At 37.6% G+C, this 10,291-nt stretch overlaps 1 non-coding gene across 1 annotated transcript; it reads right to left on the reverse strand.

The window, feature by feature from the left end:
- Positions 1 to 498: 498 nt before the first annotated feature.
- On the reverse strand, positions 499 to 601 carry LOC133247011 (U6 spliceosomal RNA). Its single transcript, XR_009736248.1, has one exon. It is a non-coding gene; the product is annotated as a U6 spliceosomal RNA (small nuclear RNA).
- Between the last annotated feature and the right edge of the window lie 9,690 nt (positions 602 to 10,291).

Here is a 10,291-nt window from a genome sequence, read left to right on the forward strand (position 1 = left end):
AGCCATTTGTCACTTTGCTTGTAAAACAAATTCCTTTACAAAAACAAAACTGTTCTCTTATGAGTCTTTTAATTTATGTTTCTGTCATTCCACTTGTTTCTAGGTGAATTACTGCTCAAATGTAAATTTCTACCTAATAATTTATTTTTGCATCCTTAACTTTTTAAACACAGGAAATATGTGTACATATACTTAACTGCTATTCTTGTATTAATGAGATTTATTCTGAACACACTGGAGTCAGGTTAATGTAATTATATGATCATATAATAGTATGTACTGAATAATATCCACATAAGAAAACACTCTTCTTGGTTTATATACATGAAGCACTTTAAAATCAAACAAATATGAAAATATATGTGATTATCTTAATTTGTATCATAAATAGTTTATCGTGTATCTTCAAAGAGAAGTTCATGAAAAGCAAATGCTTAAAGAGATATATTAGACATAGCTGAATGTACTCAGTTCCAATATTTTTGTCCAATCATTTTTTTTAATATGGAACACTTTACGAATTTGCTTGTCATTCTTGAGCAAGGGCCATGCTGGTCTTCACTGCTTCATTCCAATTTTACTATATGTGCTGCTGAAGCAAGCCCTATCCATGCATCTCTCATTTTTCCTTTATTTTAGTGGCTTCAATAACTCCAATCAGTCCATTACCATTCATCTACTCCTTTCATTGACAACTTTCTACATTAATTCTTAACCTTTCCCAGTCACTAGCTTCCACATAAAACCTGCATATTATGAAGACCTAAAGCAAAATATACTCCTCCCAAGGTCAAAATAATAAAGGGTAAAAAGTCATTTGTTCAACCAACACACCTGGAGCAATCCCCTCTATTAATAGGTAGTTTACAAATCTAAGTATAACATATTGACAATTGTATTTTCCTATCTGAAGAGAAACTTGTCAACAGAAGAAAAATAATTCTTGAGGTCTAGAAAATGCAGTTCAATATGAAGACTGTATCAGAGTATCCAAAATAGAATAATTCTGAGATTACAAACGTCCTAATGTTACCCTTTTCTATCTCCACTGGTTTTTTTCTTAATCTGGATTGAAAGATTATTTACTTTAAATCCACTCATTATGAAAATTCATAACAACTCTTCCCTCTTATGTTTCTACTGAAATTTTATTTTTTAACTTCAAACTTCTCAGCATGGCATTTAAAACAGTGACGTTGCAGACCAATCCTCTAGAAACCCACCCTCCATCCCACTGAAATATGCTAAGTCTCTATATTAACTACAACATACAAAAATTTAACACTTTACTGGGTCAATTAGAATGTGGAGGACATTTCCAAATTGTAAATTTACAACAACAAACATGGAGTTTAACTTTCAGCAGAAATAACAGACAAGAAAAACTTAAAGTGTTTTATCTTAAGATATTAGTAATCACAGATCAGGGTGTTATTACAGGTCCCCCAAGTATCTGAAGAAGCTAACGCTTGCCACCTAAAGTTCAGGACCCATAGCAAGGTCCCAGAAATGCTTATCTAAATAACTTAGGATGTGGTACAGGAATCAGTGTTTTTTTAAAAAAACCCCACCAGGTATTCCTACCATGCAGCTAAGACTGCGAACATCTCAGCAGAGCAAGGCTTCTTAAAGTGTGGCCCCTGGACCTGCAGCATGAACAGCACCTGGGGACTTGCTGGAAACATGGATTTCAGCCTTTCATACCAGCCTTACTGAGTAAAAGACTCAAGGGGTGGGACCCAGGCGTGTCATTTTACTAAGCCCTCCAGATGATTTTGATGCTGCTGTAATGTGAGAAGCACTCTATCAGGGGATCAAAGGAGGCTTTTCTAAAGAAGTTTCATCTATGTGGGGAATCTCAGATTTAAGTACGTGTGAAGAGAGAAAATGATGTAGATCTGCTTGTTCAAGTAAAAAATCTAGACGTCATCTCTGACTCTTCGACCTCCACATTAAATTGCTCTCTATGTGCCGAGATGCTGCACTTCTAATAAAGCGACAACTGATGTCCATGGTGATGGCCATGACAAACAGTCTTTTAGTCATGGGTAGAGAGCACTTCAGTGAGATGAGCATTGAGGATGAGTTTGGAGAAATACATTAAATATCAGGTAGGGAGTTATGAGATGAGGCTGAAAAATAAAAAGTTATGCAAAGCCTTGCAAGGAGCACCAAGGTTTTGAATTTTATCATATTACAGTAAGCTGTTAATTGATTTAAGTAGTATAAAGATGAGATTTGCATTTAAAATAATCACTCCAGCCACAGAATTGAGAATAAACTGCAAGAACAGAGAGAGTGAAACTTAGAAGGTTAACAGAAGGCTCTTAGAGTCATTCTGGTAAGCATGGTGATTCTTTTGGATTATAGAGCTGGTGTCAAGATAAGGAAATACGGACCTAGTTGAGACATTCTGGAGGAAGAACCAAATCCAATAATTATTTATATATTAGATATTCAATTCAGTTCAGTCGATCAGTCATGTCCCACTCTTTGCGACCCCATCACTAACTCCCAGAGTTTACTCAAACTCATGTCCATTGATTTGGTGATGCCATCCAACTATCTCATCCTCTGTTGTCCCCTTCTCTTCCCACCTTCAATCTTTCTCAGCATCAGGGTCTTTCAAATGAGTCAGTTCTTCACATCAAGTGTACAAAGTATTGGAGTTTCAGCTTCAGCATCAGTCCTTCCAATGAATATTCAGGACTGATCTCCTTTAGGATGGACTGGATGGACCTCCTTGCAGTCCAAGGGACTCTCAAGAGTCTTCTCCAACACCACAGTTCAAAAGCATCAATTATGTAAAGACAAAGGAGATAAGAAGAATATATAATAAAGTATATTAAATATAGAATATATAAAATATGTAACATAGATGCCTACTAGATATCTAAGTGGGGATTATGAGGAAATAGTTGTCTACATATGTCCAGAGATCTGAAGAGAAGTTTAGGTTCAGGATCAAATTTAGATGTCACTGGTATGTAAATATTTTTCCAAACACATAGAAGCTGCAGGGAGAACACACAAACAGGAGGTGGTGTACAGCTGAGTCTGAAGAAAGTCTAAAATTAAAAGGTTCACTAGAGGAGGAGTCGGAGAAGGTGATGGCACCCCACTCCAGTACTCTTGCCTGGAAAATCCCATGGATGGAGGAGCCTGGTAGGCTGCAGTCCATGGGGTCGCAAAGAGTCGGACACGACTGAGCGACTTCACTTTCACTTTTCACTTTCATGCATTGGAGAAGGAAATGGCAACCCACTCCAGTGTTCTTGCCTGGAGAACCCCAGGGATGGCAGAGCCTGGTGGGCTGCCGTCTGTGGGGTCCAGTTCTGATAACTTATGAAAAATGTGTAGAATGAAAGTCAAAGAGCAGAATCCCAAGATTTAAGAAATTAAAAGAGAATTGAGCTTGCAAAAGAGATTGTGAAGCACTATTTAAAAAAAAATTTTTTTTTTTGATCTAGGGTATAGCCAACTAGTAAACAGTATTGTGCGAGGCACTAACTTTGACAAGAATTGTTCACAGGGGTTCTCTCTACTTCTCTTATTCACTCTGCAGTTGAAAAATCTCTGGCTTCTGCCCTAAAGTTTCCGTTGGACTGGCACCTGCAAATTATCTTCATTGTTGAATCAAATGTGTGCTTCCAAGTCCTAATTTTATTTGACGTGTCAACAACTTATCACAGTTGATCTCACATTATTCCAGACACTTTGTTTTCTTTATACCTGTCAGTCCACAAAAGAGACTTAAGCGAAAGAGTTAGGAAGAATTCTCAATAGGGCTTCCCACATGGCTCAGTTGGTAAAGAATCTGCCTGTAATGCAGGAGACCCAGGTATCAAACCCAGGAAGATCCCCTGGAGAAGGGATAGGCTACCCACTCCAGTGTTCTGGCCTAGAGAATTCCATGGACTGTATAGTCCATGGGGTCGCAAAGAGTTGGACACGACTGAGCAACTTACACTTTCACCTTCTCAGAAGACTGTCAGGTATAAAGAAAACAAAGTGTCTGGAATAATGTGAGATCAACTGTGATAAGTTGTTGACATGTCAAATAAAATTAGGACTTGGAAGCACACATTTGATTCAACAATGAAGATAATTTGCAGGTGCCAGTCCAATGGAAACTTTAGGGCAGAAACCAGAGATTTTTCAACTGCAGAGTGAATAAGAGAAGTAGAGAGAACCCCTGTGAACAATTCTTGTCAAAGTTAGTGCCTCACACAATACTGTTTGCTAGTTGGCTATACCCTAGATCAAAAAAAAAAAAATTTTTTTTTAAATAGCGCTTCACAATTTCTTTTGCAAGCTCAATTCTCTAAATTTCTTAAATCTTGGGATTCTGCTCTTTGACTTTCATTCTACACACTTTTCATAAGTTATCAGAACTATACCTTTTCCATTAAGCAAAACTTTGACCTCAGAGCTATTTCTTTATATTTGCCTAAGTTCTTTCTAGAAATAGATTTCTATCTTGAAATTTTCAGTGGTGCTTCAACCCAAACTCTTCACCCCAAATAAACACATGCATTCCTGATCATCCTCCTGTTTTCCTTTCTTCTGTGATTGGCATGAACTTCAACAAAGTTGTTCAAGTCAGAAACTTGGGAGTTATCTTTGACTTTCTAGTCTTGACTATGACTAAGTACAGTCATTCATACATCCTGTTGATTTCTGACTCCCTTACCACTCTATCAAGTACTCTATTCATATGTCAGCCTTTGTTTTGATCCTTTTTTAAACTATTTTTTCAACTTACCTGCATTTTGTTTTTCCAATCTATGGTGCCCTTTCTCTCACAATTTATTCTCAAATTAAATATATTCCATGAATCAAATTTGATCATCTTATTTCCCTTCCTTGAAATGTTTTAGGGTTCCTCCTTGTAACCAGAAGTCCATAGTTTTTTTAGCAAAATGTGCAATTTGTAAAATATCCTTATTTGACAATCTAGTGAAATCACATCCTACCACATTCACTGTCACACCCAATTCTTAAACCATAAAGCATCTAGTTTCCCAAAGCACTGTATTATTTCTGTTTGCTCTCACATGAACCCTTTCTTTTATCTTTAAAACTCTATGTTTTGGGCACACCATCAGAAATTACTTCCTACTCATCTTTCAAAACTCAATTTAGGTATCCGGCTCTCGACTCTTTGTCACTCAGGCATGTCTGACTCTTGGCAACCCCATGGATTGTTGTCCACCAGGTTCCAATGTCCTCGGAATTCTCCAGGCAAGAATACTGGAGCAGATTGCCATTTCCTTCTCCAGGGGCTCTTCCTGACTCAGTGATTGAACCTGGGTGTTCTGTATTGCAGGAAGATTCTTTACGGTCTGAGCCACCAGGGAAGCAGGTATATTTTCCCACATTAACTGAGTTTTTAGCCCATTCCCCTTCCCAACCTCTGCTGTTGGGTCTCTTTCCAAGGCTTTCCCATTGTTTCTATTATAGCACCTTTTGCAAACTGTAATTGTGTGTTAACTTGTCCCCTTGACCAGACTGTGAGCTCCTTTTTTCTGTGGCACTAGTACTTGCCATACAGGAATAATTCTGTTAATACTTGGAAAGGAAATGGGTAAATACTACATGTATTAAAAATGGTTGCTTTGCTATTGTATTGAGTCAAAAAGAATTGGAAAATTATTTGTTTTCAAAGTGGGGTGAAATTATTATGCCATATACAATGGTTTAAAACAAAAAATGATAGTTGGAGACAGATGGTTTTGATTCAAAATCCAACTGTAATGTAACAGTCAATGTCCTAGGAGAACCATTTAACCTAAGTTTGTCACTTAAGAGATTTAATGACCCTATAGAATGGTGATATAGACTAAATGTATCCTCCTCAAATTCCTATCATGAAGCCATAAGCCCCTGCCTCCAGTGTGGTGATATTTGGAGGTGGGACCTTTGAGAGGTAATTAGACATAAAAGAGGTCATGTGGGTTTTGTCCCATGATGGGATCAGTGTACTTATAAGAAGAGGAAGAGATAAGAGCTTGCTGTCTGTTTCCCCCTGTTAGAGGATATAAGAAGAAGGTGGCTGATTTCAAGGCAGGAAGAGAGTCCTCACCAGGAAACCTAGGTGTTTGCACTGAGATCATGTACCTTTCAGTCTCTAGAATAGTCAGAAATATTTATTGTTTAAGCTACCCAGGTTCTGAGATTCTGATATAGAAGCCTGAATGAATTAAGACAATGACCAACATCATAAGATAGCCAGGTTTTAAATAAGATACTGCATAAGAAAATGATTTATGTTCTGTGTTGCTTTTAGCAAATATTGGCTACAATTTTGAAGACCCAGTTCATGAAGCTATTGAAGAGGCCGAACAAGGCCCCAAAATCTAGGTTTATTTACTTTTAGTTCAATAGGTTTGGTTTGAGCATAGCACTGCTTGGATCTCCTAACCTTCCAGAGGGGCCATGTAAGCCTAGAGTGGCCACAATTCATCCCTCTGACTGTAACTGGTCCTTTCCATTTTCTCAATGTACTACACAAATTGTAATGTTTTGTAATTGTGCAGTGACTGCATCAAATTTAGATATCACTAGCGTACAAAACCAGTCCACCTCCCCCATACTTACTGATGGTCTGTCCTGGTTGTCAGGCTCTGAGTGGTTTTAAAGTAGAATACAAACAGGATTTTGGACAGGGAGCTGTAACCCTGATGCTACTGGCTAGAAGCAGTTTCAATGTCCTTTGGAACCAAAGAGGGCCTGTTTGTGGCTATAAAAATGTCTTTCCAACTACTCCTGCATCAGCTGCATGGTACTTCAATGATATTGTCTGAATTATGGACACAAGGGTCAAATCTCTGAGTTTCCCTTGAAAATTTTATTTTACCTTGCTTTGATTACTTGCACATTAAAAAGTTGACATACTTTGAGGGGCAATGACCTAGCCAAAGGATTTGCTTCCTGAAGGGTAGAGTATCTTAAAGTCAATAGGAGGAAAAAACTCATTACATACACCTTTAATGCCCTTGAGCCATCTGCAGTGGAGGCCAGTCCTCTGATGCCACAAACCCTCTATTTGGCAAAATTTAATGCTAATATTGAACAGGTCCAACTTTTCACTGGGGGATAGAGTCAACCTTCTTGGCTGAGAACAGAAAAGCCAATCCTATAAAAAGCCAGTCCTATAAAATTTTACTTCATGGACTAATGGTGACTTATCTTGAAGGACAGTCAAGTTTGGTCAAAGAACCAGCAAAATTGCTCCAGTTCAAACTGACTGAGTTCAAAAAACACCTGAAAGTCATCTCTGAAGACTGCAAAGCATCAGAAGGAGGAGGGAGACATTTAATGATATTCATGTGAACATGTAGCTTCAGGGAAACCTAGAACTGCTTGTCCAGGAAGACGCCAGCGGGAAACAAAGAGTTCAGGAGCTGGGACAGAAAGACATGCTTTAAAACTTCAACACCCAGTGAAAATGGACGGCAGTGATAAAGAGAACACGATAAAATGAGTGAAACTGTACTAAGAGGACAGTCACAGATGATACACAGGATCATGAATATACAGGTAATAACCATTATTTGCTATACAAGCACTATAAGCAGAAGGCATATCTGAAGGTGGGCATCTCTTCATTTGACTTCAGGCCTTTAGAATGTAATTCTTTAGAAAGAATGATCAGAAGTTCCATTGACAAAGCCAGTATGAGATATATATCTTCTGGGAGACAGTAATACCTGTAACATGGAAAAAGTGATCGTTTTAAGAGAGATATTAAAACTAACATTGGCAAAGCTCACGTGAGGCTACTTGACACTTTTCAAAGAATTTTGAGTACAGTGATTTACGTAGACAAATCTTCCCCAAATCAAAACTAGTTTTGCCTCCTCATAATGACTCCGATGCCCACATAGTAAAGGACTCTAAATTTGTTAAAAGGCTGAGTACTGTTACTGTAAAGTTGATTATCACGTATGTGCTGTTATTTCATTAGTTTCATTCAATATCTGGTAAAGATTTTATGAAGCCTTTCTTGAAATTCAAAATCTGCTGCCAAGTAGTAACATATCCATTGTTGTTTAGTCACACCGTTATGTCTGACTCTTTTGCAACCCCATGAACTGTAGCCCACCAGGCATTTCCCAGGCAAGAATACTGGAGTGGGTAGCCATTTCCTTCTCCAGGGGATCTTCCCAACCCATGGATCGAACCCCGGTCTGCATTGGCAGGCAGATTCTTCACCATCAAGCCATCAGGGAAACCCAGTAACATACCGCAGAAGCCCACATTTTTATGGGATGTGAAAGTGTGTTGCTAATTAATTCTATTTATCCAAAAATTGATATGCATTCTATCTGTACCAGAGAGGCTATGTGAATGAGTATGACAGCTTCTCAGCTTTTAATTAGAACCGCTTGGCTTCTAACAACATTCCAGTGTCTGTACAAGAAATATTGTCATAACATCACCAACCAACTTAATTGCATAAAAAATATGGGCTCTTAGAGAAGAAAAAGATAAATATACCCATGTGTGTAGCACAGCAGATGTTAAGATGACGTTTTGGTTGTATATGAAGCATGAGACTTTGCTTTGGTTAAAAAAAAAAGAGAGAGAGAAAAGGCATTTCATTAAAAAAAAAAAAATACAAAAGGCAAATGAGCAGAGAACAATGTTAAAACATTCATGTAGCCTTCCTTCTTGTTTCTCTCTCCTTGGCTTCTCTAAATCACCCTTCACAATTCCATTGCAAAAGGACCAGTCTCTCTAACCTGTAGCAGGCCAATCATATGCTAACACCAAATCTGAATTTGTGAGCCTCTTAGTTTTTTAGTTTCATGGTTCAAATTTCGTATTTTTAAATGTATTATCTTCTTAAATATTTTGCTTCATTTTTAAAAACAAAGATGGCATAAAAACCATTAAAAAACTCTAAGCATGTTTCAAGGCCTCCAAAAATTAGTTCTCAGGCAATCTTTGAAAATTGCTGATTCTCTTCCTTTTTTTTTTCTTACTATATTATTTCTGAAGCTTTCTGGAAATGTCCCAAGAAGAACTGTGTGAAAGATGCTTTGACCCACTTAAAGAGTTATTTACCCTGTGATACTTTTGGGATGGATAAAATAAATAGTATAGCCTAGTACTGGAGATATTTCCTTATATTACAAATTGAAATATAAAATAGAATATGTTAAAAGTAGGGATTGGGAAGCAAAAGAACATGAGAAGGAAATAGAGAGGTTAATTCCAACCAAGGAAGACTGAGAAAGATTACAGATGTGTCTACAAGGATGGGAAGGGTTATGAATGTATTTTCTGCTACTAGCTATTATTCACCTAACAATAACCCTGAGACCCTTTCCTCACATTACATCTTGACATGTGTTTTGTAAGCTCTTCCTTTTTACATGAGTTTGTGATGATTTTTACTATGTCTATTTCTATATACTACAGATTTTATACCTGTCCTAAAATATTGTACATAAAGGCCTAAATAATATAATTTGACAATAAAGCAAATAGACTCATTTATAGAGTTTTGCATAAATGAGTGAATATAACATACAGTGAAATTTCAAAATTAAGTTCTCAGTTGTATAGTTGCACAGAATCTGTTACACTGCAGACTCTATTATATCGTACATGTACAATTTAACTGCACTGTTTTAAAACCCTTATACAACTTCTAAATAATTATATTACTCAAACAATTTTTACAAGAATTAAATCAACATCCAGTCAACCTGGCACCCATATCATTGTATCTTTCAGCATCCCCAACTGCTGTGATAGGCATTTGTTTCCCTTCCATCTGCAAAGTTTTCAAAGATGTAGCTAAGAAGTCCTCCAGGTGGTTCTGGCGACCTCATGAGGATGGGATCTTCAGCAGAGGAACCCTTACATGACAGAAGATATTTTAGTAGATGGCAGATGGTAAACATGCAAAAAGGAATTGGGTAGTTTCCTAACTTGTTAAGCAACCCTGTTAAAAGATAAGCTGCTGCTGCTGCTGCGGCTGCTGCTAAGTCGCTTCAGTCGTGTCTGACTCTGGAGGCACATTTAAATTTTTAAGAGTTGATTTGAGCATACATCAATTTGAATTGGGTCGGATGAAACCCAATGTAGTGAGGAGGGCTATACTGACAGGAATTAGGGGAGACCTTTTTATAGAGAAAATGAGGGAGCAAAGCAAGGACATTGATTGGCTACAGTTTAGACAGTTGCCTTAAACAGGAAAGCCTAGTTGGCTATGCGATGGGTTGTTCTTGGGTTTCATCTCCTCAGACTTAGTGGCTGCATTGACTCTGACTTAGAT

This window comes from Bos javanicus, chromosome 4 (assembly GCF_032452875.1).
Source record: "Bos javanicus breed banteng chromosome 4, ARS-OSU_banteng_1.0, whole genome shotgun sequence".
In the NCBI taxonomy this organism is placed as follows: domain Eukaryota; kingdom Metazoa; phylum Chordata; class Mammalia; order Artiodactyla; family Bovidae; genus Bos; species Bos javanicus.